Source organism: Triticum aestivum, chromosome 3B (assembly GCF_018294505.1).
Source record: "Triticum aestivum cultivar Chinese Spring chromosome 3B, IWGSC CS RefSeq v2.1, whole genome shotgun sequence".
Lineage (NCBI taxonomy): Eukaryota > Viridiplantae > Streptophyta > Magnoliopsida > Poales > Poaceae > Triticum > Triticum aestivum.
Window position 1 is genome coordinate 543,040,222 of NC_057801.1, and position 21,210 is coordinate 543,061,431.

Consider the following 21,210-nt stretch of genomic DNA (forward strand, 5'->3'; position numbering starts at 1 on the left):
ACGCCGAAGTGTCCGGAGTAGGTTGATGAAGAGATGATGAAGCCCCCGGTCCAGCTAACGTGATGAGGCCTTGGTGTCAGCCGATGAGTCGAAGTAGGTCGGCATGATGTACACCAGCTTGAAGAAGCAATAGTGTGGCCCTGCCGATGCAGGTCGTGACGTGGTCGATGCCGGCTTGATGAAGCGACCATGCGGCGATGCCGGTATGCCCGCTCCGTGTAATCCGTGGGGCGGCGATGTTGGTGATGATTTATCCTTCGCAATGCCGGACTCTTGTTCGGCTTGCCAAGATGATGATCCGAAGAAGTTGAGCTTGGCTCAACAAAGTGACGACGTGTCTAGCGCAGGTCGGCAGCCGTGGAGCAATATTGCCGAACTGGTTTGACACCAGCATGATGTTGAAGATCATGTTCAAAAGATCTTAAAGTTAGTGGGACGTGTTCGGGAACAAAACACAATACCCCATACAAAACTTCCTTCAAAAAGGATGTCCGAAATCCCGTTCATAAAAAAGACAAACTCGGGTCGGATTCATTTTTGCGCAGAAAATAGATCCAAAAAGTGATGCACTAATCGGAAGGTTCCCGGAGTTTGGACAGTCGGATCGAGTTGAAATTTTGAGGGGTGATAGATATAGGAATTCCGCAGCCGATCAATGGTTGGATCTTCCAAAGGAAGTCCGAGCTAGAATCTGGACACCACGCCCTAAACTCGTCCAGATTCTCGTCCAGATTCAATGCGGCTCCGGTATATCGGAGATTGCCAGAGATTCCTCCATCGGAACTCGACGAAATTTTCCAGGGTTGTTGTAGACTCAATTCCGCACAATTCCACTGAAGCAATCGTTAAAACGACGCTTGAGGAGGCGGTGGCGGCGGACACAAGTCCGCTGTCCAGAAAAATAGTACGGTCACCCGAGGGCAATGTAGACATTGAGCCCCCGGGCTCCCTAGATGATTCCTCCATGATCTTGATAGAGATCGGAGTTGATGTTGATGAAGGCCCTCATCCGAACATGACGATCGGCGGTAGGGCGCAGTCCTTGATCGAACCAAGGTGACCAGTCGAGCTGGTGACGAAGATGCCAAAGTCGCAGTTGATCTGCAGGCGAGCCATTGACCTTTTGACGAACACACAGAGGAACTCTCAATGAAAGCACCAATGTCGGTGTCAAAACCGGCGGATCTCGGGTAGGGGGTCCCGAACTGTGCGTCTAGGCGGATGGTAACAGGAGACAAGGGACACGATGTTTTACCTAGGTTTGGGCCCTCTTGATGGAGGTAAAACCCTACGTCCTGCTTGATTGATATTGATGATGTGGGTATTACAAGAGTAGATCTACCACGAGATCAAGGAGGCTAAACCCTAGAAGCTAGCCTATGGTATGATTGTTGTATATTGTATATCTGTCGACTAGCCTGGCCCTAGTTTATATAATGCACCAGAGGCCTAGGATAACAAGAGTCCAAGCCGAATACGCCGGTGGGGAGGAGTCCTTGTCTTGATCGCCAAGTCTTGTGGAATCTTCCTTGTATGCGGCAACTGTCCGGACTGGCCCATGAGTATACGGCCATGGGGGTCCTCAACCCAATCCAACTGATCGGGAGACGACGTGGTGAGTACCCCCTCGTCCAGGACACTGTCAGCGCCCAAGGTGGTGAAGGAGTTCCTTCAGCGCCGCATTGCTCCCCTTCAGCGCCATTCCCGTCGGATGTGGGCCTTTGCATGGCATGAAGACCGCATGAGGCTCCAGGAGGAAGATCTGGCGCCCGAAGTGCTGAGGAAGGTCCTCACGATCCTGACTAGTGATCCTTCCCCAGGCAGCCTTCGGCAAGGGGCTTCCCTATTGTATCTTGGCTTGGGCAGGGCCAACTTTGTGAAGCAGATGCCCATCTTTGATGAATGGGGCCCACGCCCAGCCGGCCTCTCGGGGCCTCACGAGAACCTGGTTGTTGTGGTTGCTCTTCCGGTTGCCCGCGACGGTCCTTCCTCAAGTGGTGGAGCCGGGAGGCGAGGGACGCCAGTGGCTGAGGGGGCCGTTGTCGAGATACTGACGCCGCGGGGAGCTCCTGAGGTGGCATCTTTTGAAGCCTACCTTGGAGCAGCGGCAGGCGTGGAGTTGCGGCCTGCAGCTCCTGTGGCCGAGGCTCTCGAGGCCCCGGCCATCCTCCACGAGGCGGCGCCTGGCGGTGTGCTCCAGGCCAATGCCTTTGACGCCGATCACCTTGACGCCTCTTCCTCGCCGCAGACAGACCCTTGCGTCGAGCGCCTAGGCCGCTTCCGCGTAGACTCCGAGGCCCTCCGAAAGAGGAAGGAAGCCTTGGGTGGTGATGATTACCCCTGCCGCCTATTGAAGCGCAGGAAGTACTTTGCCATCGACGAGTAAGTCTTCTCCTTTCTTGGTCCCTTACTTTCCCGTTGCTTCAGCTAACCATTGCCTTTTAGGGCCCTTCCTATCGAGTTTATGGAAGCGACTGAAGAGCCATCCCCTCAAGATTTGCCCTCTCCACCGATTTTGAGGGCCCCGAGCTCGAGTACCGCTCTGATCGTGGGGCTGGTCGGAGAAGTGAGCCGTCCAGCGGAGCATCTTGATCCTGCGCGCCTCATGCACCTCCTTCGCGAGCTCTCCTGGGGCACAACCAGCCTGCCCCGAGCTCCTCCCTTGGTCATGGATGGTGACTGGCTAAGGTCGGTCTTGAGTTCCTCTTCTGGGAGTGGACCGGCGCCAGTTTGGATTCCTGGCGGGGTCCGTCCAGCGATTGCTAGGGCGCCAGCCCCTGGCCCCTCACGAGAAGGGGGCACGCCACCTCAGGGCCCTCCACGTTCGCCAGCGGCGGAGGATGACACCGAAGACGTGCTCGGGCATGCTCGGGAGCGCCGCGCCCTTCGCCAAGAGTTTCTTCAGAGGGCGGCTGATGCAGTGAGCCAGCTCAGTGCAAAGCTCGCCGGCGAGGACGCGCGCCTTGAGGCCGAAGGCCTGCGCCTTGCTAAGGAGAGGCGCAAGCTAAAGGTAGATGTCACCCTTGCGTGTCATCAGCGTAACCTTGACAATGCAAAGGCCAAAGCGTCACTGGCGGCCTCGCGGGAGGCCTGCTCCCAAGCCATCGAGGAGGCTCGGGAGGCAGACCGACGGTGCAAGGCCGCAGAGGAGCGCGCGTGGGAGCTCCAAGCCTGGAGCAACTCCCTAGAGCAGCAAGTGGAGCTGCGTCAGGCGGCCCTTGTGTCGCTGAAGGGGGCTTCTGTCAACCAGGCGGAGCTCCTGAGGCATGAGGAGGCGCTGACGCTGGAGGCCGCTGAGCGCACCCTTGACCTCGAGCGGTTGGAGACGAGGGAGCGCCTGGTGACTCAGGCGGAGGATGATGTCGCCGCGCGGGAAGCCTGAGTCCAAGAGGAGGTTGACCGTCGCGTGGCGGAGGCTCGCTCAAATCTTGAACGCGAGTACGGAGGAAGGCTGGAGCTGATCAGGGCCGAAACGGAGGGCAGGACCGCCACCCTTAGGGCCAAGCTGAACAAAGTGACGCAGCATGTGTACGCCTCCGGGGCCACCCTTGGCGCAGCGCAGACGGAGCTGGCTTCTTCCCGCGCCGAGGTGCTCCTTCTTCATCAGAGGGTTGATGATGCTGAGGCCGTTGCGCGGCGGAACGAGGATGAGATACGTCAGCGGCAGACTTTGGAGCACGTGCATGGCCCCATGCTCTGCGCGCTCAGGGAAAGGGCTAACACGGCCTTGGGTAACATCTGTGAGGTGGCCGTTGAGGAGCCTCGTGTGATTAACTATGCCGGCAACCTTCGGTTCTTCACAGATGTGGTGACGCAGCTGGAGACTCGGTCGGGCAGGGCTGACAGGCTTGTTGAGGAGAGGAGCCGTGCCCTGCTTGGACGTGCTTTCTCTCGCGTCTTCAGTTATCTTCAGGACAGGGACCCCCACTTTGATTTCGACGTCGCCATCACACCGGTGCCCGTGGCCATCCGAGGCGATCTGGCGCAGTGGGTGGAAGACAACGTGGACGCCCTTGTTAGGGCCTTCACCACTGATGACGATGGCGTGGTCGTGGCAGCCGATGAAGGCGGCGTGGTGAACGATCCGGATGCCGCCGACGGCGATGGCGTGGGTGATGGTGAGGCCAGCGACGCCAGTGATGACTCTGGGGGTGGCCCTGAAGATGCATTGGGGGATTTATCTGATTGATCGCGAGTCTCCTCCGCTATTTACCCTGTGCGAAAACAGTCGAGCTTGGACCTGAAGGTTGTAAGAGCATTTTGGGAGGGGGAGCCCCTCGTGTAAAGGTTTGCGGTTGGCGTCCTTGTGAGCATAACGCCGCATGCACGCTTGTGCGGAGCCATTGGCCCTATGATGGGATGGTCGACTTGTTTACCTTTGGCCCGGATGGGTCCCGAGCGATCCTGCGGGGGTCGCAGTGCCCCAAGTGTCTCCTGAGTGGACCCATTGATCCTGTGATGAGAACCTCCTGAGAGGGTGCAGTGACAGCAGTCCGGGGTGCATACGTGCCTGGCCTGGCCCGACTCGCGAGGGGCTCGCGAGGGGAGGCAGCTGATGCTGATTGGACGCAAAGCGGCAACCAGAACATGAGAGATTGCTCGAACGAGACTAAACACCCCTTCCCCGAACACATGCAAGTCTCAAGCTCAAATCCAACTTAAATTCAAACTGAGGACACTCGACAATCAAGAGAAAGGCAAAAAAGCAAAAAACCCGCGTCCGGCACCTAGTCTAGTCTTCGGCATCTTCTCACCAGCGCGGAGGTATGTGCTGCCACTGGGTGTGGGCGGGAGCCCCCGAGGCCCGAGGGCGGCTCTCCGGAGACTCCGGGGCATGTACAGCCCCACTCATTATTACGTGAGAGCGTCACGGGGCGGCAAGCTTCACAGGCACTGGGCCTTCTTCACAGGTACCGGCTTTGCTTCATATTGCCAGACGAGGGGCCTGCCTTGCGCCGCACTCTATTGCCACTAACGACGGCCGGAGACCGAGGACGCCGCCGATGGGATAGAGCGGTCGCCAGCGGTTCCCCCGACGACCACGGGTCCTCTGCCGGGGGCAGGCCCTAGGGTACCTCCCCGGCAGAGGGCCTACCTCCCGAGGATGCCTTGCTCCGAGCGCTGCGGGGGTGAGGCCGGATCTTGGCCCCTCTCCGGCAGCCCCCGGTGCCCTCCTCCTGAGGGGTAGGAAGCTGCTGGATTGGGACAGCCATCTGGCGCGGCGACCTGTACCTCTTGTGACCCATGGTTAGCGTAAGCTTGCTCCTGAGGAATTAGCGGTACCCGATAGTTGCTGCCACCAGCGCGGTCGTCGAGGCTCTCCTGGGGTTCCCGAAAGAGCTCAGCTTCCGGCGTCTCTTCCCCCCTTCCTGGGCCAAGGAACGAGCCATGGTCTTCTTCCAGTGCGCGCCCTTGATCTACCATGTGGGGCACATAAGCTTCCAGGGTCGCCACCCCGAATGCCTCGTTGTAGTGCCCCACGTGCCACGTAGTCCTGCTCGAAGTGCTGTCTTGGGGGTGGTAGCGTGGCGGCCCGCTGAGGCCGTGGGCTGTTGCGAATGCCTCTTCGCTAGGCGGAGGCGGAGCCGGCACTGTTGGTCGCCCGGTGCTGACGGCCAGGTTAGCGCTGGGGAGGCCTTGGAACCCGCTCGGAGCTGCGTGGGCGCGTATGGGGCCTCCATACGGTTCGTCCTGGACCTGGGTGGCAGCTGGGCACAGAAGGGATGAACCCCCGAGGCGGCGGGGCCCAGGAGCTCTGCCACCCGCTTCAGTAGCACGTCGTGGCCGCCCTACAGCAGCCTACATCATAGTAGTTCTCGGGCCACCATGAGCGCGACCCTTGAATTCGCCTGCTCCCGTCGGGTGTACGATGTTGTGGCTGCAGCGTGGCTTGAAGCCCTTGCTGCTGACCGCACCTGCCGCGACGTGAGAGCAGGCGGTGCCTGGCCATATCGCCCGAGCCTGCAGCGCCTTGCGGAGCGCGGGCTGCCTGGGGCACAAGGTTGAGGTCGCCTTGGGCGGGCGGCTCGGTGCGGGCGGGCCAGGCCGCCCAGGGGTCGGGGTTGCCCGTCGGGTCGCTGGACATGAGAATGACGACGCGACGGAACACGAGGCGGCGGAAGAAGGATTCCGGTGCACCCCTACCTGGCGCGCGAAATGTCGGATTTCGGGTTCTGGCAGACCCATAAGGTTCAAAATCTGGGGTGCGCGTGGAGATCACTCCTCTACCAACTCACGTCTCGTCGCCTCGCAAAGGATCTAGGCTACACAAAGAACAACACAAGGGACGCAAGGTTTATACTGGTTCAGGCCACCATTGTGGTGTAATACCCTACTCCAGTGTGTGGTGTGCGGATTGCCTCAGGGGCTGATGATGAACAATACAAAGGAAGAACAATCTCGCGAGGTGAGGAGTTCTTGTGTTGGTGTGGGTGGTTCTGACTAAGGTTCGATTGATCGATCCGTCCTCCCTGCCTCGAGAATGGCTAGTCCTATTTATAGAGCGAGGCCCTGGTCCTCTTCCCAAATATTGAGCGGGAAGGGCGCCAACAATTGGCCATTTTGAAGGGGAACATCTAGTACACTTATCCTAACTAAAGTTGGTCCTCGCCTGCCAAAGACTCTGACGATGACGCCTTCCTGGGCTCCATGATGACCTTCATCATGTCGTTCTGCTGGTCTTGGTCTTGTTGCACTGAAACGATAACCTTTTGCCTGATGCCTTGGCCTGTGCTTGCCCCCTTTGCACCGAAGGGGAAACAAGGACACTGCCCAGGCCGGCGCCCGCCTGGCGCCCGCCTGGCTTCGGTCGTCATGGCTTGCGTCACGGGCACCTCGTGAGGTTCCCCGCCTTGATCTCTCCGCCTCTTCATGAGCCAGCCTGACTAGGCTGCGCCTGAGGAAGCTTCCTGTCGTCCGCCCCGCGAGGCTTGGCCCCTCGCAAGGGTCTTGAGCTTGTGTTGACGAAGATGGGACGTACTGGGCCACTCCTTGAGCCACGCTGCACGCTGCAGGCTGGCAAGTCTTGGTACCCCTGTTCCCAGAACGCTGACAACACTGATATTAACAGTACCGCACCTTCAGTTGAAGAGAACTGGTATCCGAAGCCTTTCTAGCCGTACCGGGCAGTACTAGCAGATATATTCCAGCAAGTTCCACTTTGCTGATTTTACTCTGATGCTTACGGTTTTCCCCGTTATATCTACACTATGATCTGTGTAGCTGCTTTGTGTCGCACTAGCAGCAGTCCACTCTTGAAGCTAAACACTGCAATGACTTACAAAATTGGCACCCAGGCATTGAGTGCCATTCTGGATGCAATGAAACTCATACGCTCCCCACATGTTGATTCTGTAAGTGCATCTAGTGCCCCTTAGAGATTTTGGTGTATTGAAGACTTATAGGATAAGAGACTTATGCGTTTGTGAGTGTACACAAGTCTATAAGTCTATGAGGAGTTTGATATTTACAGAGAAAGTCAACCCCTAAAAATGAAGTTCTTCAACTGAAGACTTTGTATTTCTGAAGACTTTGAAAGTGAAGAAATTGGTGTGACCTTGAAGACTTGATATTCATTCGAGGAACATGAAGCGTGATGACTTTTGTTTTCATAGTTTCATTTTCTCTTTCTTGAGTCATAGGAAACACTGTACTGTTAAAGGGGGTCGAGGAAATACTAAGGAGAAATTTCCATGTGATGCTCAACTCAAAATCCTACACCTACCAATCCCTTCAAGTGAAGCCATTGGAAATCTCGCACAGTTCAGCCATATTCTTCAGTGACAGAGACGAAGTTCTTCTGGTCTCTGAGGAATTTGTTCTGATTGAAGAGTTAGGAATTCGCTAGTGCGGATTGCCTACCAAGTGAGGAACATGATAGCCCTGAGGAATTCGAACCTCAAAATTTCGACCGTTGTTGTGCTACGCGTCAGCTGTCCCAAAATATCTACCCACCTAATGGTCATATCAGACAAGGGCATTTATGTCTTATCATGTCGGGCTGCTCCCTAGGCTATAAATAGCCGCCCCCGTACAACGACTAGTTGGTTGGCTGCTCCGAGAGAAACTGACACTTGTCATTTGAGAGCAACCCATCCTCCGAGGACTTTGAGTGAAAATCATCAAGTGAGGAAATCCCAAACACAAACCTACAAAACCCCAAGTGATTGAGCATCACTGAAGAGATTGATCCTACATGGATCCGACGCTTGTTTCCTTTGAAGACTGTGCTTCTTCCAGACGGTTAGGCGTCAAGGTCTAGAGCACCAAGAGGAATTGTGGATCGCCGAGTGACCGAGTTTGTGAAGTTTCGGAAGTCACCTGAAGACTTACCATGAGTGATTGGGCGAGGTCTGTGTGACTTTAGCTCAAGGAGAATACGGTGAGGGTTGTGTGTCCGGGACTGGGTGTCCTCGAGTTTAAATACTCAGCCGCTCCAACCAGATGTACAACTGAGACAACAGTTGGAACTGGTCTACCAAATCATTGTCTTCACCGAGCTTACTGGTTCTATTTCCTCAACTCTTTAATTCCTCATGTATGTTGTTGTGTGCCTGTTCATATCTGTTTGAAGACATTGACTGAAGACTTTCTCAATTTCCTCATCTCTATTTCTTCAGTCTGTCGTCTTCTTCCCTTGTTATCCTGTGTTTACGCTTTCTGTACTCCTTGCTTGTCTTCATTTCATCATGATGACTATGCTTGTGTTCTGTTATGTTCCTTTCTGAGTACTTATTCCGCTGCAAGTAGTTCTTCATTTAGGAATTTCCTCACCAGCAAATTCCTCAGTGAAGAATTCATAAAAATCGCCTATTCACCCCCCTCTAGTCGATGTAACGCACTTTCAATTGGTATCAGAGCAAGGTACTCCCTTGTTCTGTGTGATTTTGGTTTAACCACCTGGAGTTCTAGTTATGTCGACTGCAGGATCGAGGAACGTTTCCTGCCCCATCTTTGACGGTCATGAGTATCCTCGGTGGAAAGCCATGATGAAGAAGCGACTCATGGCTATGGACAGCGAACTGTGGACTGTCACCGAGATCGGTCTTACCGATCTATCCAAGATGGCTGAGGCTGATGACATTCACAAGTAAACTCTACTTAACCTCACATCAAAGGATGTCATCTGGTCAAGTCTATCCCAAAATCAGTTCAGGAACTTCATGCATCTCAATCACGCGAAGCTAATCTGGGACCGTCTCTCTGAGTTCTATGATGGACATCTAACTCGTCATGATCCTTGGTTTGAGGATTACAAGGAATCTCTCAAAGAGATGACATTCGAACCAGAATCATCATCATCCAACCCCTTCCTTATGGCAAACAGTGCTAAGGTAACTGAATGCTACCTATCTGAGTCTAGTGATGATGAATCTGGCGATGAATTTGGACCTAGCTATGTCAAACTTGCTTCCCTTGCCACTAAACAACAAAGAGCTTTGGAAAAAGTTCAATACATGCTAAATAAGAGCGATGATATGTTGGGTGAAGAAATGGATCAGTCAAAAGCCTTGGCTGAAAGTCTTAAGGGACTCCATTCCAAGTTTGACGATCTCCAAGATCATCATAATGCTCTCTTATCTGATCACGAGAAGCTTTCTCTTGAACTTCTTCAAAGAAAGCAAGATCTTGAGATGCTAAGAGTGAGTTATGAAGATCTTCAAAAGGAGCGCGATTCATTACTTGCTCAACAAATCAGCGCTACCCAGGAAGAATTTGTTCCTCCTTGTCTAAAGTGCATTGAACGTGAATCTGCTAAGTCTTCACCTGAATGTTCAAATGCTTCAAATGTTACAAATTCTCCACTTGTCTCTGCTATCACTAATTCCTCATCTGAGGACATTGCTAGTACTACTGATGATGCAGGGCTGAAGGAATTGTACACAACAGGCATGTACAAAAGCCTCAAAGGGCATCAGATTCTTTGTGATGTGCTCAAAAAGCAGATCCTCAACGGAAACCCTAGGAAAGAGGGTATTGCCTTTGAGAGGAAACTTAATGCTGATGGAACATATTGGAAGCCTGAGCAGTACCCCAAAACCTCATGGGTTGCTGCAAAGGGACCTCCAGTTGATCCATCCAACTTATTTGGCTTTACATGTGAATCTTCTCATTCTTCTGATGAGTCATTTGACTCCAACTATAAACTGTTCAAAAATCAGAATGGTGAAGTATTTGCTAGATATGTTGGTACTAACTGCAGGAACGGGTCTCCTATAAAGAAAATCCGGGTTCCCAAAAGTTATCTTGAAAGTCTTCAGGTGAATGTCCTCATGACACCACCTATGAAGAACAAGAACCCCAGATCCAATTCTTCATATGGACCTAATTCTTCACATGGATCAAATTCCTCAAATGGATCAAAGTCCTCTTATGATCATCGTCATGCTAACCCTTCTGTTTCGCAGGGTAGAGCTAAGGGCTATGAATATGCGCATTATTCTTCAAATCATTATGTTCATAAGTCCTCGAAGAATTTCTCTGCTTATTCATATGCTTACCCTAACCACTCTTATGTGAAACGAAGCGGACTAGCTTCTATGCCACCTTTCTCATATGGTGCTCGCAAAGTGATGAACTCTTTGCCACCCCTTCAGATGTGGACGGTGAAGAAAAAGAACTAATCTCTTATGTAGGGTCAGGTCTCCAGACGTGCTCAAAACGTCTGAAGAATTTGCTGGAGACCTGAACATTGCCTGAAAGGACGCAGGCTAATCATGAAGAAATGAATTTTCATTTCTCACGTCCTCATACTGTTTTATCTGTGCTATTGCTTGATGAAATTGAACTGATGAAATTGATGTCATATTCTTCACTGATGAAGTATATGAATTCCTAAGGTGCACTAATTCATCTGCAGGATGATCAGCCTAAAGCAAACGAGTGGGTCCTTGATAGTGGATGTACAAATGACATGACGGGTGAAAAGAATCTATTGATGGATGCTCCTTTATCACCATCACATCTGAAGCATATTATCTTCGCTGACAAAGGCAAAAGTCAGGTATTGGGTCTAGGTAAGGTTGCGATCTCAAAGGATCGACACATGGACAAAGTCATGCTTGTCGAGTCCTTAGGATACAACCTCATGTCTGTATCAATGCTTTGTGATCTCGATATGGTTGTTGTCTTTGGAAGATATCGTTGTGTTGTGATCATGGAAGCTGACCATTCCAAAGTCTTCGAAGGCTTTAGGAGAGGAGATCTGTATATTGTTGATTTCTCTACAGGACCACAACCAGCCGTGTGCTTACTTGCAAAAGCTTCAGAAGGCTGGCTATGGCATCGACGACTTGGTCATGCTGGCATGAGGAATCTGAACACGCTTGCGAAGAAGAAGCATGTCATTGGCATTGAGAATGTCAAATTCCTCAAGGATCACTTATGCGGAGCTTGTGAAGCTGGAAAGATGACAAAGGCCAAGCATCCCGCAAAGACTATCATGACCACCACTCGACCATTTGAATTGCTTCACATGGATCTTTTCGGTCCTAATCATTATTCTGCTGTTTCAAATGATGCATCTCTATATGGCATTGTTATTGTTGATGATTATTCTCGTTACACATGGGTACACATTGTCACTTACAAACATGAGGTGCAGGAAGTCTTCAAACGATTTTCCTCGAGGGCTTCAACCAACTTTGGTGTGTAGATCAAGCACATCAGAACTGACAATGGGACTGAGTTCAAGAATTCCGGTCTTGATGGCTATCTTGATGAACTTGGTATTACTCATGAGTTATCTGCTCCTTATACTCCTAGACAGAATGGCGTTGTGGAGCGCAAGAACAGAACCCTCGCTGAAATGGCTCACACTATGCTTGATGAATACAAGACTCCTCGTCATTTCTGGATTGAGGCAATTGATACTGCGTTCCACGTCATCAACAGGGTATATCTTCACAAATTCTTCAAGAAAACTGCTTATGAACTCCTCACTGACAAAAAGCCAAATGTGAGTTATTTCAAAGTCTTCGGCGCTAAATGTTGGATTAGAGATCCTCATCACACATCTAAATTCTCACCAAAAGCACATGAAGGTTTTATGCTTGGTTATGGAAAGGACTCGCACACCTACAGAGTCTTCAACAACGTTCTTCACAAAGTTGTTGAAACTGTAGATGTACGGTTCGATGAAACTAATGGCTCACAAGGAGAGCACCTACCTTCTGTGATAGATGAACCAGCACCTGAAGATTCTATCAAGTTCAAGGCTACTGAGGATGTCATTCCTACCGAAGAATCTGCTGAAGAATTCATTCCTGATCGTGATGATTACCGAGCTGGCGCACCTGAAGAAAATGGTGCTGAAGAAAATGCTCCTGAAGGGAATGCTGGTCAAATTCCTCGAAGAAAACCCACTCATCCTCGCATCGCTAATGAAGTGCAAATTGAGAAGATCATTGATGACATTGAAGCACCAGGTCCTCTCACTCGCTCAAAATCTTCACATTTATCTAACTTTTGTGGGCACTTTGCTTTTGTCTCTATCGTAGAGCCCACTAAGGTAGATGAAGCATTTCTGGAGCCTGAGTGGATTCAGGCTATGCAAGAAGAATTACATCAGTTCGAGCTCAACAATGTCTGGGAACTGGTCAAACGTCCAGATCCTCGCAAGCACAACGTCATTGGCACAAAGTGGATCTACCGCAACAAGCAAGATGAAAATGGCCTTGTGGTGAGGAATAAGGCACGGCTTGTAGCTCAAGGCTACACACAGGTTGAAGGAATTGATTTCGATGAAACTTTTGCACCTGTTGCTAGACTTGAGGCTATTCGCATATTACTTGCTTACGCTAACCATCATGATATTATCTTACAACAAATGGATGTGAAAAGTGCATTCCTCAATGGTAAGATTGAGGAAGAAGTATATGTTGCTCAGCCCCCAGGTTTTGAAGATCCAAAGAATCCCGACAAAGTCTTCAGACTCAACAAGGCCCTGTATGGCCTCAAGCAAGCCCCTCGGGCGTGGTATGACACTTTGAAGGAATTCTTCATGAAGAATGGCTTCAAACCCGGTTCACTCGACCCAACTCTTTTCACTAAATCTTATGATGGTGAACTGTTTGTGTGCCAAATATATGTTGATGATATTATCTTTGGCTGTACTGACCAACGTTATAGTGATGAATTTGCCTATATGATGAGTGAAGAATATCAAATGTCTATGATGGGAGAGTTGAAATTCTTTTTAGGTCTTCAAATTCGTCAACAGCGCAATGGTATATTCATATCGTAGGAGAAATACCTCAAAGAAGTATTGAGAAAATTCGGCATGCAAGATTGCAAAGGGGTCAAAATTCCAATGCCCACAAATGGCCATCTATGCACTGATGAAAACGGTCAAGACTTCGATCAAAAGGTATACCGCTCCATGATTGGCTCTTTATTGTACCTATGTGCATCTAGGCCAGATATTATGCTTAGTGTTTGCATGTGTACCCGATTTCAAGCTACACCGAAGGAATCACACCATAAGGCTGTGAAGCATGTTCTTCGATATCTAGCTCACACTCCAACACTTGGATTATGGTATCCCAAGGGCTCTTCATTTGATCTCGTTGGATATTCAGACTTTGACTATACTGGTGATCGCGTGGACCGCAAGTCAACGTCAGGCACATGCCATTTCCTCGGACGATCTTTGGTCTGTTGGTCCTTGAAGAAACAGAACTGTGTATCACTCTCCATTGCAGAAGCTGAGTACATTGCTGCTGGATCATGTTGTGCTCAATTATTATGGATGAAGCAAACTCTCAAGGACTATGGAATCAACGTGAAGAATGTGCCTCTCTACTGCGACAATGAGAGCGCTATCAAGATTTCTCGCAACCCAGTTCCACACTCAAAGACAAAGCACATTCAGATTCGTCATCACGTTCTTCATGATCATGTGTTGAATGGCGATATCTCCATCTGCCATGCAAGAACTGAAGATCAGTTGGCCGATATTTTCACTAAGCCCTTGGATGAGAAGAGATTTAGCAAGTTTCGATGTGAGCTAAATATCCTAGAATCTTCGAATGTTCTCTGAAATGGACACTCATCCTAACACTTATGCTGACTTGATGACTTAGATGCGCAGCACACGAAGTAACGTTTTTCTTCAATCAATGAAGACTAACCCTCTAAGTGTGAAGAAATTAATGAATAAATTGTCTCTCAGAGCCCTACGACAATTGTACGCGGTGTCTTAAGCCAACTTTCTTATACAGTGGGTTACGCCACCACAAAAGTTGAAAATCTTCAAATTTGAGTTTTTCCTCAGTTTTTGAAATTCTTCAACTTGCAATGTCTTCACCATTTCCATCGTTTGTCTTCAGTTGAATATATATATATATATATATATATATATATATATATATATATATATGAGTTTATGTCCTCTACATCATTCACTTATTGCTAATTCTTCAAGTTGACTTTTTCGCTAAGTGAATGTGATCGGACCCTTCCCCCTCTATGCTAAACTCAACCCAGTCTATTCACAAATTCTTCATGTGCGTTCTGATTTGAAACTTGTTCAAAATCTTCACTGTGTCCTTGATAACTGAAGAAATTGCGAACGGTAACTTAAAACTTATCTTATCTAAATTTTCGGCTTTGCTGCTCAAACCGTTCCGCTTCTCATGACAAATACTTATCTATTCACCCACGATCCTACACGATCACCACCTCACAGTACGTGGGTGACACATGTCACGTGAATGAGAAGAGCCAGGGGCACGCTCGTCTGAAATCCTCGGGCGCACAGTTTTTCACTGCCGCTATAAATACCCCTACCTCTTCCTCACTTCACTTTTACTCCGCTCGACCTCTCTCTCTCCCGCTCGAGCTTCCCAAACCCTAGCGCCGCCGCTACTTCATCGTTGCCGGTGAGGAAGAGCTTCACTGCCTCGACCTCGTCACCGTTGTACTCGCGCCGGTTGCGGATTTCCTCACTCCGCCACCGTCGTAGCCGTCTTCCTCCACCGGCGTGGAAGATCTGAATGGACGAACTTCACTTCAACACTTCCCAGTTCGTCGTGTTCTTCACTTCGGGTAATTAAAAGTTACTTTTATTGCCCGCTTTGATTCATGTGATTTCCTAAAAATCTTCAAAGGTGTTTATTCTTCAAATCTTCACACACTAAAACACCTCACATGTTATCTGCTCTTGATTCGTTTCTCTAAGCAATGATTTTCTTCAAGATTCCTCAATTGTGTGGATTTTCAAATCTGTACAACTCTGGAACCTAAGATAAAGAACGCTTAGTGAAATTCTTCAAGACTCATCGGTCAAATTCCTCAAACCTATTCTCTTTTGAAAAATCTTTTGAGAACGCATATGACCTCTCCAAATTCCTTGCAACTATACTCTGTTCACAGGTACAAATGTCCGCTGCTGAATCACTAGGTTCTCATCAACTTAACTCATTTTCAGCATTCCTCGAAGAAAAGTTGCATACATCTTCAGAAACTTCAGTTGTTAATCCTCAGCTGAAGAAAATGGCTAGAGGTCAACACATCGTTTGAAATCCCTGAGGATATATATGCTGGTTATTGCACTCCAGATGAGGCCAAGTTTGGCAAGGAGGATAAGAATCAGCGCAAAGTGCGCATACAGCGTATTGAACGGAGATGGGCACGAGAATGGAGGGAGTACAGATATGTTACTCCCAAGTACATGAAGAAATTCGCGCTCAACCCTCCATGCTCAAGACCTCCATTGAGGCCTAGCCAACTAGAAGATCCCACCAGCCTCAAGCGCGGTGAGGACTATGCTACTGAATGGGCTAGGCGCTAGGCCAAACTAGCCAAGCAAGCAAAAGAAGCAGTGAGGAAATTCAATGAAGATTCTGCTACTGCTGCTAACACTGCTGAGGCCTCCGGTAGTAAGCCCAGGAAGGCTATGCCAAAGAAGCCTGCTCACAAGTCCAGTGCTTCTCCTTCAATGCCCTCACGGCCAAGTTCCTTAGCAATGCCGTCACGGCCAGCATCTTCAATGCCCTCACGGCCAATTTCTCAGTCTGCTCCTCCTCCAAAGTCCTTAGCACCTCCAACAAAGTCTTCAGCTGATCCTACAAAAACTTCGACACCTGTGCATCTTGCCACGTGCCAAAGGACTCAAGGCTTCTCTATTGCCTCAGGAGCATCTGCAAGCTGCTCAGTTGCTCGACCTTCCTCAGTTGGTCCCTCACTTCTAAAGAAAAAGGCCACTGCTGGACTAGGTATTTGACCAAGTCCTCACAAGAAGCAAGTCGCTTTCCAAGTGCCCTCTGATGATGATGAGGCGGATGATGATGAACTTGCTGAAATCATCAGAGACAGGCAAACCAGGGCCGCTAGAGCCAAAGGCAGCAATGTGCCACTGCTATTGGATCCAAAGTTGGTCCTCGACTTCATTGACTTATGGCACAAGGACCCTAACATGCCTCTGTTGGAGTTGAACCTCACTCCTGGTCAAAGCCATGTTCTCACTCACTTCATTGAGGAAGAGAAATGGAAATATGAAGAAGGTCGAAGGCTGAAGAAAGCGCAATACAAGAAGCAGCGCTTCCTCAAGGATAATGTCCTCACTCTCACTCCAGAAAACTCATTGATGTACAAGCTGAAATCAAGCAGTTGAGTGATGATTTCAATTGGTATCGTGCTGATTGGAAGGGAGCAAAAGTATGTTTTGTCAATCTGACGAAGACTTTCACTTCAACTGCCACTGCTCCGGTGCAGGTTGAAATTCCTCAAGCTGGAGAATCTGCTCAACCTACTAAGGAACATGCCAGCACTGCTGATGTCAGTATGGCTGCTGAAGAAAGTGAGAATACCAGGGATGATGACTCCATTCCATCCGCTGATGATATTGCCAGGGCATCCACTAGTGATGTGCCTGAAGAAAATGATCATGCTAGGGCATCCACTAGTGATGCGCCTGAGGAAAGTGAACAAGCCAGGGCAACTGCAACAGTTGCGCCTGAAGAAAATGCACCTCCTGCGCCTACACCAACTCCTATCCTTCCATCTTCTCTTGATGTGAAGAAGACCAAGGCTGTAGAACGTGTAGCAATGAAGAAAAGGAAGGCATCAACTTCATCAAATTATTCAGCTCCGAAGAAGATGAAGACTCTGATCAGTTCAATTGACAATCCAATTGATGTCGTTCCCGTCTCCTTAATGCCATCCAAGGACCTTGTTCCTTATGGTGAAGAATATAGGATTCCCGAGGAATCTGATGAAGAAACTCCATCTGCTGCTTCTACAGAGCAGTTGGACGAAGAAATTGAAGTGGATGCTATCCCTTCAACCGCAGTCATTTCCTCACCTATGCCTCAGTTCACTGCTGAAGGAGCAGGTGTTGAAGAAATTAACGATGAGGATGTGGACATTGGATGCACCACTCCTGTGCTCAATGATGAATTTTGGGACAGTCAGTATCCAAACTCACCAATGTTCACTCCTCTCCAAGCTATTCCTCAGTCCCCAGCCACTACTGAAGTTCAAGTGGGATCTGATGAACCTCGTGCAACTCCGTCCGTCAATGAGGAAATTCCAGCCACTAGCACTGATGAAAATCAAAATGAAGAAGAAATGGCTCAGGCTGCCACCACAGAAGAAGTTGAAATTCCTCAGCATGAGGAACCTGAGATTGCGATTCCTGAGGTGATACTGCAAATCACCGACACTCCTCAGCCCAAACCAAAGAATCCCTTCTCAAAGAAGCCAAAATTCAAGGCTGATGATTTCTTCGGCGAGCACGTCTTCTTCACTGAATTCAACCCGTATGATTATGCTCGTCTTAGAAGGAAGCGTTTCTGGACAGCCAGCCAAGCCAACTTCTATTCCTCAGTTCTTTTTGAGAAGGACAAAATCTTCGATCATGAGCACATTCCTCACGTGGACATGGAATCTATGCCATGCTTCACGCCGGTTCTCAGTCTGCTTCACGATGCAGGCTTGCTGAATTTCTGCACTGACATTGTTGACTGGAATGAAGAGCTAATTCTTCAGTTCTATGCAACTTTGCACATCACAGGCAACGTAGCTGACGTTAACTCTTGGGTGTTGGACTGGATGACTGAAAACACTCACTACAAGGCACCAGCCACTGAATTGCTTCGTGCCTTGCCAATCAGTCCTCCACCAGAAGGCGCTCGCTGTCTGTATGATGAACCTGAACTTGCTGATCATTATATGCAAGTGCTCATGAAGCCGCTGAAGCCAGGACAAATTCACAGGACCAAATTCCTCGTGAAGGAATTGCTTTATGTGCCCAGAACCATTTACCGCATTCTGACGAAGACTATCAGCCCAATCAAAGGACATGATTCTTCAGATGAAGATATTGTGGGGATGATGAAGAATATGCTCTTCAACATCATGCATGGTATTCCTATCAATTACCATGATTTCTTCATGAGGACTCTTGCAAATGTTGCACTTTCACCGTTTGAGCTGAAGCCTTATGCACCATGGATCATGAGATTCCTCATAGCAAGGACTTCACTCAACTATAAGGCCGACAATCTTAACCATGGCAGCTACTTGCCCCCAATTTAAGTCCTCAAGCGGACCATTTCCTCATCAGATGGGAAGGGCAAGTCACCAGCTGTGATCGATGAAGGCACTCGTCCATTGGATGGTCAATTCCGCAAAGCTGCATCCTATTCCACCAACGATGACTCTGCCACACATGATTCTTCTGCCAATGCTCCAAAGTCAAGTCATCAAGCAACTACTCCATGTGTGATGACTAACCGTGAACTGCTCATAAGTCTTCACTAGAAGGTCGATCGGAATCACAAATGGGTTAAGCGTCAGTTTGGCTCTATTCTTCACAACATGACTTCTACACATAATGCAGTGAAGAAAAACCACTACTACCTCCATGAAGTGTTTGATCGCACCTGGGCTATAATGTCACATCTATATGGTGAAGATCTGAAGCAAATGGGCTTCAAGGAATACTTTGACTGGTCTGCACCTCCACCGAAGAAATTCAAGAAGGTCAAGGTTCCTTCTTTGGTGGCCAGCTCTTATTCTTCATCACGCGCCACGGACGAGAATGAAGACTTGGACAACACTACAGCAGGCCCTACAATGACTCAAGACCCTGACAATGCTGGCGCTCCTCCATCGTCATCATGAAATTCTTCAAGGGCGTTAGTCCTCAGTATCAACCCTTTTGGTCTTCGATGACAAAGAGGGAGAAATTTGAGTTAGTCTTCAAGCGGGTCTATATATATGGGCTTTTTTTTGCTAAGTTACAACTCTCGTTCTTCTGATGACTTTGCTGGATCGAGTTGTAATCTTAAACTCTATGGTGGCTTGATACTTTTGTTGTGTTCTTCTGCATGCTTATTCCTCATTAATGTTAATGGACGGGTGATGAATTGCATCAGTCACCATATTTCATCTTGCATTTCAAATTCCTCATATTATATATCAAATGCGTGTATGAATTACAAGATAGAGGGGGAAATCTCCATGATTATACTCTTCAAGTGTGCATTGCTTCAAAAGCAAATTCCTCACTATGCACATCTTCAGGGGGAGTTCTTCTATATCTTGCAATCAAATTCCTCAATATTGGTATTTACACTTCACATGTTTATCCCTGTTGAAAACTTAACATATATTGTCATCAATCACCAAAAAGGGGGAGATTGTAAGTGCATCTAGTGCCCCTTAGTGATTTTGGTGTATTGAAGACTTATAGGTTAAGAGACTGATGCGTTTGTGAGTGTACACAGGTCTATAAGTCTATGAGGACTTTGATATTTACAGAGAAAGTCGACCCCTAAAAATGAAGTTCTTCAACTGAAGACTTTGTATTTCTGAAGACTTTCTAAAGACTTTGAAAGTGAAGAAATTGGTGTGACCTTGAAGACTTGATATTCATTCGAGGAACATGAAGCGCGAAGACTTTTGTTTTCATAGTTTCATTTTCTATTTCTTGAGTCATAGGAAACACCGTACTGTTAAAGCGGGTCGACGAAATACTAAGGAGAAATTTCCATGTGATGCTCAACTCAAAATCCTACACCTACCAATCCCTTCGAGTGAAGCCATTGGAAATCTCGCACAGTTCAGCCATATTCTTCAGTGACAGAGACAAAGTTCTTCTGGTCTCTGAGGAATTTGTTCTGACTGAAGAGTTAGGAATTCGCTAGTGCGGATTGCCTACCAAGTGAGGAACATGATAGCCCTGAGGAATTCGAACCTCAAAATTCCGACCGTTGCTGTGCTACGCGTCAGCTGTCCCACAATATCTACCCACCTAACGGTCATATCAGACAAGGGCATTTATGTCTTATCATGTCGGGCTGCTCCCTAGGCTATAAATAGCCGCCCCCTACAACCACTAGTTGATTGGGTGCTCCAAGAGAAACTGACACTTGTCATTTGAGAGCAACCCATCCTCCGAGGACTTTGAGTGAAAATCATCAAGTGAGGAAATCCCAAACCCAAACCTACAAAACCCCAAGTGATTGAGCATCACTGAAGAGATTGATCCTACATGGATCCGACGCTTGTTTCCTTTGAAGACTGTGCTTCTTCCAGACGGTTAGGCGTCAAGGTCTAGAGCATCCAAGAGGAATTGTGGATCGCCGAGTGACCGAGTTTGTGAAGGTTCGAAAGTCACCTGAAGACTTACCATGAGTGATTGGGCGAGGTCTGTGTGACTTTACCTCAAGGAGAATACAGTGAGGACTGTGTGTCCGGGACTGGGTGTTCTCGAGTTTAAATACTCAGCTGCTCCAACCAGATGTACAACTGAGACAGCAGTTGGAACTGGTCTACCAAATCATTGTCTTCACCGAGCTTACTGGTTCTATTTCCTTAGCTCTTTAATTTCCTCATGTATGTTGTTGTGTGCTTGTTCATATCTGTTTGAAGACATAGACTGAAGACTTTCTCAATTTCCTCATCTCTATTTCTTCAGTCTGTCCGTTTTCTTCCCTTGTTATCCTGTGTTTACGCTTTATGTACTCCTCGCTTGTCTTCATTTCATCATGATGACTATGCGTGTGTTCTGTTATGCTTCCTTCTGAGTACATATTCCGCTGCAAGTAGTTCTTCATTTAGGAATTTCCTCGCCAGCAAATTCCTCAGTGAAGAATTCATAAAAATCGCCTATTCACCCCCCTCTAGTCGATAACGCACTTTCAGATTCTTGTTCAGAATATCATCCTAATGACTATTCTAACCTCGATGAGTCAAAGGCAGATG